The following is a 9,398-nucleotide window of genomic DNA, read 5'->3' as shown; positions in this document are numbered from 1 at the left end:
GTCCAGATTTAATTTCACACGGGTCTTGCTCGGGATGACTAAGGGGCAGTATTATTTGTACTTTGAGATTCGTGCCAAGTTAAAAAGAACAATTTTGGACCATCCGATTCAATTGTACTCAGTCCAGTAACCTGAGAGGATGTGAATTCATGAATTTCCATCTTGTGCTGGATTGGTCTAGATTCTGATCAGACGGTCTAGATCTCTCCTATGTGTACAACAAGAAAAGAATAAAAAAAAAATTCAATGTATATATGACTTCACCTAATAAGTACTGAATGATGAATGATATAAATAATATTCAATTTTGATATGGTTTTTGGAAGGTATTAGTGAACAGTAGTATACAAAATTTTCCTTGGAGAATGATATATAAATGGGGTAGAGTAGAGAAAAGGACATCGTAAAGGTGAAATACAAATCATGCAAAACAGAACAAATAATATAACGTGAGATGGAGAAAGTTAGCAAGGAGATTTGATATATGACCACTAATTTTGTTAGGTGCTCAATCAAAATCCTGTTTACATTTCTACTCTGCCTCTCTCTCTCTCTCTCTGTTTCTCTTCTGTTTTAGTGTTCAGATTCTCTTGTGGTCATGTCATATGTAGTCATCCATATAGCGAGTTGTTGCATGTTAGAACTTAGAACCAAATTGTTCTATCACTCACTCTAGGTACAACTACTCCAGGTCAAATTATTGCATTGGCCTGAATGCCACATAAAATCCTTTCTCTATGTCCATGTAAATGTTAAATTGTAGTAAAAAAATACTCTTAACTATTATAATTATTGTTACTACTGCTGCTGCTATTAGTGCTACTTATTGTCTTCATAACTATAATTTATACCCATGAATATATAAAGTATATATGCCTCTTCTTTTAATGAGATAACATATGGTCCCATATATAATATAATATTCCTATTTATTTTTTTTCCAAAGAAAATAATAAATAATTAGTGTAATACTTGTGCTCATACATATAGAATGAAGGATAGGGGTTTGAGAACATACACGTTTTTTTTTTTTTTTGAGAACTTGCAGTAGATGCTTGAGAACATACACTTGATTCCCTAATTGAGTTCTTGACAACCATATATGGTATTTACAATCAGAGGTGGATCTAAAATTTCTGTCAGGTTAGGACAGTAATTGAGTTCAAACTCATTAACTTATCAAGTACACAATTGTAACTCATTTTCTATAACTATGTTTATTTAAAAAAAAATCTATTATAAGTATAAAATTGATTGACACAGTATTGAAATATTTTTTCTAAGCTAATTGACAATTAATTTGGCATAGTTCAAAGTGAGAATGTTCAAGCAAATTAGCAAATTGATGTCAAAGTTTAGATAAAAATTTAAACGAAATATATGTATTAAATAATAGAAGGTCCAAAAAGTTCAACCAGCCCATTTTCTTAGAATTGTAATGATAGTCCCACTGTTAGACTTTTATTGTTCTATTCTTCTTCATTCTATTACGAAATAGAGCATCGCAGATTCGAAAAAAATGAAATACACAAAATTGACCATACTCGGAAAGAATCAGTTCAAGAATCAAACAAGTTCGGGCCAGAAGTAGGCACTACATCGAATCAGGGGTAGGCACACTGAACAATTAATACTTTATTGAAAATAAAAATTCAAATCTAGGGATAGGCATTATTGGATCCGCCAATGTTTACAACTATGAAGTCGGGTCCCCTAAAGTAATTCAAATTTTGAGTTTGGATCCAGACCGTTCGTTCTGTTATGGCACGAATATAAAGGGGCCTGTACATTTTACCACGGGACGGATTGATCCTAACTTTTGATCGAACGGTTAAAATATGCATGAAGACTATATAAATGATATAAAGTGATTTTGCTGCTAGATTTCTCTCAAAGATGCAAAAGAAGGAAAATAATATAGAGTTAAGCTAATATGACATTGGTGTTATTTGAAACTAAATAACACCAAATCTTAAACCCTTAGATCTGCTTTAAGATTCGTAATATCCGCTTTTACTGTTCAAGCACTTTATTTTGTACGAATCTTAAAGCAGATCTAAGAGTTTAAGATTTGGTGTTATTTAGTTTCAAATAACACCAATGTCATATTAGCCTAACTCAATAATATATATATATGTTTGTAGTGAAATAATAAAGAGGTGAGGCTGAGAGGGGTATTTTGGTAAAAATGGAAGGTAGGGTTGTTGTAGTGGCCATGAAGAGCTTGCATCCTACGTGAGGGATGAGTTTGACATGTCTCCAGTCTCCAGTCTCCTATGGAAAGAAAACATCATGATGCCTCCTCTTTAAAGCTAATAAACCAAAAAAGCATTCATATATTTATACTCTTATATATATTATCTAAGACTAAGGCTTAATTGGGTGTTATGGATAGCATACGGTTATCTGTACTACGGTTTCAAAAATCTATTTAATAAACTTCAAATTTTGATTTAAGTAGCTCAATAAAATAGTTATATAATAAATTTGTAGAATGCTAATTTTTACTATTTTTGAAACTTTTTTACTATTTTTTATGATTTATGAAAGATGACAAAAAATAACCTAAAATATTGATAATTCTCTTTTATTTTTAAGTTATTTTTTTGCCATTTTCATAAATCATAAAAATAGTAAAAATTGGTGTTCTACTAGTTAATTATATAACAAATTTACTGAGCTACTTAAATCGAAATTTGAAGTTTATTAAATAGGTTTTTAAAACCATAGCAAGGATGGCCTTATGGCTTATGCTATCCATAGCACCCAAGCCTTACTCATTACATAAATTAATCCCCAAAATTAACTTTTATATTGTTGTTTGCAATGATATTAATTATACAGTAAATTAAACTATATTATATTTTGGTCCAGTGACAAAAACACATGGTCTCTATGTCATAAGTCCTGAGTTTGAAACTCTTCAAGATGAAAGAAATCATTTGTTGTAATCTTCAGAATTAATGAAGAATCTAAAATTTAAAAAAAAAATCACATCTAGTGTTTCGTGAAATTTTGAATTTTGAATTCTCATCTCATATTAAAAAAAAAAATAAGTCCAAAATGTTGACCGCAGCACATCACTTTTGCAATTTAAAAAAAAAAAAAAAACAATTTTCGCACGACATTGTTACTTGATATGACTCAAAGAATTCGTCCAATCAATCAAAATTTAAATCTAATTTGATTGGATAAGTATACAAAAAATCAACATATTTGAAATTGACTTGTTCCTAATTCAAAATAACTTGAATGTGAGACAATCCGATATTTAAACGATCCAAAAAACAAAACAAACAAAATTTCAAGAGAACCATAACTTTAAATGACCCGACTAAAAAAAAATCAAACCTTAATTTGATCTTGACCTGAATCAAAATTTATCTTTATTTGAAAATATCACAATTTTAACCGATGAAATTGACAAAAAAAAAAAAACTCAATTAAAAAAGTCTGACCTAATTTTTTTTAGTAGGGTAAAAATACCTCAATATTTTTGTATCACAATCATGCTCCGCATCCTTATCTTTGTTTTAAAATTCAAGCAGTACGTCGATCTGAACTGCTCAACTTGATTTTCACATTAAAATGTACTTGGAGACCAAATTTTATATATATTTTTTTAAATAGGTACAAAATCAAAAGATTCTGAACTATTCAAAAACATTAATTTTGTACTTATGTAAAAAAAAATAGCAAAAAAATCCAACAAATAAAAAAATAGTACTCAAAGCCTATTTTTAATATGGAGATCACATTAAGCGATTCGGATCAACTGTTTGAAATTTAAAAATAAATATATGAATATGGGACATGATTGAGGTATAAAATAACAATGGAGCATTTTAACTTTATTTTTTTAGTAACTTCAAATTTTGTTCAAATAACTAAAACATTCCTACCCTATTGAATAAATGGCGAAACTATATTGAATGAGGAGTAGACAATTATTTATTTCTGAATTTTAAAAACCCGGTGTGTGTCTATGTATATTCGTGATAAGCCTCAATTATATATACTTTCGGTTAGGGTTTTACCTCTAAAACTGCATCAAATTCCTTGTATTTTAGCTTAGTTTAACATAGAATATACCAAAGAACCAAGTTACTGCCTTTGCCTTGTTTAAATTGCAGAAATCGAGCAAAATGAGCAATTTTGTGGGTGTTTGTGTGGCCTGTAGGAATTCTGTGCGGGCCACACAAAATAAATTCAAGCCGAAAAGAAAATTCGAAATTTATCAAGTTTTCTCCTTTCAAAACAGAGAGTTGTGCGGGCCTTTGTGCGACCTTAAGGAATTTTGTGTGGGCCACACAAAATCCTGCATGATCTCCAGCCAATTCTCCATTCTATGCAGGCCGCAGGAAATTTGCACTGGCCGCAGAGAATTTGTGAAGGCCGCACAAGAGATTTCCTTCCAGATTTCGGGGGATTGTTTCCCAATGCACAAAAATAGGTATATATTGGCAGGGAGACACCAGGGAAAGACATCTTTCAACTTAGCTTTTATTCTACACATCTTTACACATCTTTTCTATCTTCCCCAAGTGATTGAAGGCGATTGGAGCGAAGGATTGAAGGTTTTCTCGAGCGAGCAAAGGTGAAGACAAGGGGCAGCGAGCGAAGAGATTGGTGTTTTCTATTCTCTTTCTTGTTTTTCTTAGTTTTAATCATGTTTACTCTTGTATTTCTCTTGGATGTTAGCGCACCCATGAGAGGCTAGACTTCCTCTCTAGGGGCTTAGGCTTAAAACATGAACTTGTGTTAAAATCTACCTTAGTTTGATATTTTTCTCTATGATGATTGTTTGCTTGCATGTTTGTTCTTGTTGATTTTATAATTCATGTGCTTGTATGATTTGTGTGCTCGTTAATTAGCGTCCCGTTTAGGTCTAACAAACTTAAAGTGCTAGGATCAAAGAATTGATGGTACCAAATTGTATATATGAATAACCTTAGGATTAAGATTAGAAATGACCAAATCTATTTCTTAGTCCGGAACCACAAGAAACAAAGGTTGAATTGAGGTGAAGGACTTAATCGTGAAGCCTCATATTTGATTGGGACCCCTAGAATTGAACCAAATATTGGTATGAAGGACTTAATCGTGAAGTATTGATATTTAGGGATAAACTAGGCTAACCTGTGCTTATGGTCTAGATAGCTAGGGTGAAGGACTTAATCGTGAAATCCGAATTATTTAGGCACGTCATTAATTCACGAAAGTGACCTTTTTTGATATTTAAGGCTTAGAAACCCCATAATTGCAAACATGAATTTAGAAACCAACTAAGTGTTGATTTGACCAAGTGATTGTATGCCGAAAGCCCCTAGACTTCCATCTCATTAAATCACAAAACTCATTTTATTTGTTTGTTTAAATTGCTTTGTTTACTTTTAGACTCTCAATCAGGTATTGAACCCACAAACCAATTTTCAAACAAACCCCCCCCCCCCCCCCCCCCCATTTACTTTTATTGCACTGTTTTAGAATTAATTAATTTAGTAAAAAGTAATATTTCCCGTTGTCTTTGGATCGATACCTAAACTACTACAAGGATAGGTTGTATGCTTGCAACTGACCTATTATTGTGTACTAAGGTTTTATAAATTTAAAAGTGAAAAAGTGTATTAAATTGACCCATTATCCGATACCTAAAATACACAACAATTCGGGCTGTTATTTATTTATGAAAAAATAATATTTTATTTTGAGTGAGTCTATGGTACTATGCATATCACGGGTTGTTACCGTGCTACGGCTCTATATTCGAGTTTTCAAATCCTAACGGTCGATCCGAACCGTTCATCTTGTTTCCATATTAATATGTGTTTGGAGACCAAATTTTACATTTTTTGAAATTTTTTTACTATTTTTCTAGATATTTAGAAAATCACTTGATCTGAAAATTCTGGACCATCCAAAAACAGTGATTTTCAATAAATCTAAAAAAATAGTAAACAAATTTCAAAAAATGTAAAATTTGGTCTCCAAACACATATTAATATGGAGAACAAGATGAACGGTTCGGATCGACCGTTAGAATTTGAAAACTCAAATATAAAGCCATAGCACGGTGCCAAATCGTAATATGCATAGTACCATAGACTCACTCTTTTATTTTACAACAATCCACAATCTGAATTGATTAATTCATAATAGTTCACAACATGCTAGTTGTAACGGTAAACATTTTTGCGTACTCCTGACATAACTCCTGACTACGCTCAAATTTTTGCACAAGTAAGAATAAAATTAAAAAATAATTAGCATAAAAATTAGATTATTTATTTAAAAAAAAATAGTCACAATATTCTCCTCTAGAAGACGACAAAATAAAATTCGTGATTAATGGCACCTATAAATTAAAAATAAATAAAACGTGCAATGGGGGAATAAATTAATATATCTAGGTTGGTTGGGTGTACATCATGGCCAAATTACAAGAGATAGCGTGGAGATCTACAATTGGTTTTTTTTTTTTCTTCGCATTTGTAATGATGCAAATTCAATAGTTTGGCAATCATTAATTTTGAAATCATACATTGCATAATTTCCTCAACAGAAGTTACATAATATTATTTAACACGTGCCCCTACAAAACCCCATATTTATCCATACCACAAATATGTTTTTCACCTAATTAATGGACTAAATAACAAAAGTTGTCATGCGCATTTTAGTTGTATGTTTGTCACAGACACTGATTGTTTAATATTATGTAACAGCTGTTTTGTAACTTTTTATATCAATAAAACTGCTTATGAATTTTCAATAAAAAAAATAAAATAACAAAAGTTGTATTTAACACGTGCCACTACAAAACCCCATATTTATCCATATCAAAAATATGTTTTTTTATCTAATTAATGGACTAATAACAAAAGTTGTCATGTGCATTTTAGCTGTATGTTTGTCACAGACACTGATTGTTTAATATTATGTAACAGCTATTTTGTAATTTTTTATATCAATAAAACTGCTTACGAATTTTCAATCAAAAAAAATAAAATAACAAAAGTTGTCTAAACCTCAAAAAGAAAAACAAAGATTTCTTACGAAATCGGATGTTTAAACAATGAAAATTAAGAATGTAGTAAAATAAAAATAAAAAAACAATATTTGAGCAAACCGTGTAGTACAATTAACATAGGAATGACAGGCAACCACCAAACACCATGCATTGCACCTTCATAAATGATAATTTTTTTATTTATATGAAAATGTTAAAAAATAATAGAAAAGAGAGAGAGAGAGAGAGAGAGAGACTTGTATGGCAGCTACTGCCATCATTTCAAAAAGAGAGAGAGAGAGTATCTTGATATTTCAATGCGTAAAAGAATTAGTGAATAATTCATATTTTTTTTTATTTATAGGCAACTTAGAACTGAATCTATGTTTGTATTCGTTTGACATCTTTTATCGCCGAAATTTTTAAAAATATCATTTTTCATAAAAATAAAAAAATCACTATTTCTGAAAATTTTGAATTTTGATACGGCCTCATCTCTAAAATGCAGCTCCATTTACTGAGAATGCGAACTATTTATGAGATCTTCATCTCCTAGATGCGGTCCCATTTTTTTTTTTTCAAAAATTTGACAAAAAACTCAATTTCATTTGCTGGCTGTGTGGATAACGACAAGGAGATAGAATTTTGTTTTAATTTTATTTTGTTCCAACTATACGAATCGTTGATATTATAAATTAAATTATTATTTTATTTTATTGCTATTTTTCACGTACCGAAGACCCTTAAAACTTATTCGTCAATAGTTTTAAATTAATTTTTATTACAAAAATATTTAATTAGATATATGTTATTTTATTTTATGGTTATTTTTTATCGAAGACCCTAAAAGTTTAATAGTCGATAGTCCTAATTTAATTTTTATTAAAAAAAAATCCAATTAAATATATATATTTAATTTTATTTGTATTAGAAAAGAGCCGTCCACATTCCACAATCGTTGGATTCATCATCCATCTTGTACGTATGTAACGTATCCCCTGAGATATCTCATTCTCACCGCGTACATGACTGACGTGTACAGTGCCTATTTGGGAATAGCGCAGGAGCAGTATTATTTGTGCTTTAAGATTCGTGTAGAGTATATTTGAACAGATGTGATTTTTCAAAAAGTCACGCACGTAGTGACAGAGGCAGAGATAAAAAGAGAATATTGAGAGGTGAATTGATTCTCATTTAAAAAAATATATATATTTATATATGATTTTCTTTATAATTTATAGTAAAATATTAAGAAACTGTAATAACCTCTATATATATTTGAAATCCATAGTTCGAAAATCTGATTTCGTTGCGACAGTGAGATATCTCAGAGGATGCCATTAGAGTGGGGAAAATGGCACAGCGGAGCCGGCTTCATCACGGAACGGCATGGCACACGTGTCAAATACGTGCCGTGGTCATTCGCGTGCTGTGATCATCTTTTGAAACTTTGACACGGCACGACACGTCACGTGAAAGATCTAGTCACGGCACGGCACATAGTCACACGAGTCACATGTAATTAGGACCATTAGATATTGATTAAATGGTGAATCTGAATAAACTAATTTAAATTATGATTAAATGGTCACACGAGGCACATTTGGTCACGACATGTTTATGCATGGCATGCTCACGTGGCATGATCATTCACGTGTCATGACCACCCCTTGATATTTTAGTCACGGCACGACACGTAAAAAATTAACTTGATTACGCCATGACATGACATGACATGGCACGTTTTTTCCACTCTAGATGTCATATCAACTTTCTTAAGCTGGTTGCTATGAAAACCGTGCAACCATCCGTGTAGTGGATCCTTTCTAGAACTGAAACAGAACTGAAGTGAACCAGAGACAATTACGTATACCCACACCATTCTGTCACTGAAAATCAATGGAAGCTGATCCAGCATTATTTGAGCTTTGAGATTCGCGCAGAATGTATTACAACGGTTGAGATTTTCCAAAAAGTCACGCAAATTAAATACGAGATATCTCAGAGGATGTGGGATATATAAAGTCATAAAAATATGGACAAAGCTATTTTGACTTCATACGGCATACAACAAATAATAGAGTCAAACCGAAAAAACATACCATTCGTATCTTATATATCTTCATACGCCATACAACAAATTTTTATTTCTATTTCTACTATAATAAAGAAAAAATAAACTAAAACACTCTAGTTTACTGGAAATTTGAATTTTACTCAGATCGTCAAATCAATCATATGGTTTTGATAAACATCAGCCTCCTGATTTTGATCATATCGTTTGTTATCTTTAAAAAATTGTACTAATTTTAAGAAAATATAGCTCCTATTATTTATTCATCATACAGAAGCGGATGGAATTAGTGAAGAAAAAAGAGACTAATTAATT

This window comes from Carex rostrata, chromosome 12 (assembly GCF_964058835.1).
Source record: "Carex rostrata chromosome 12, lpCarRost1.2, whole genome shotgun sequence".
In the NCBI taxonomy this organism is placed as follows: domain Eukaryota; kingdom Viridiplantae; phylum Streptophyta; class Magnoliopsida; order Poales; family Cyperaceae; genus Carex; species Carex rostrata.
This window is presented reverse-complemented; position numbering follows the sequence as displayed.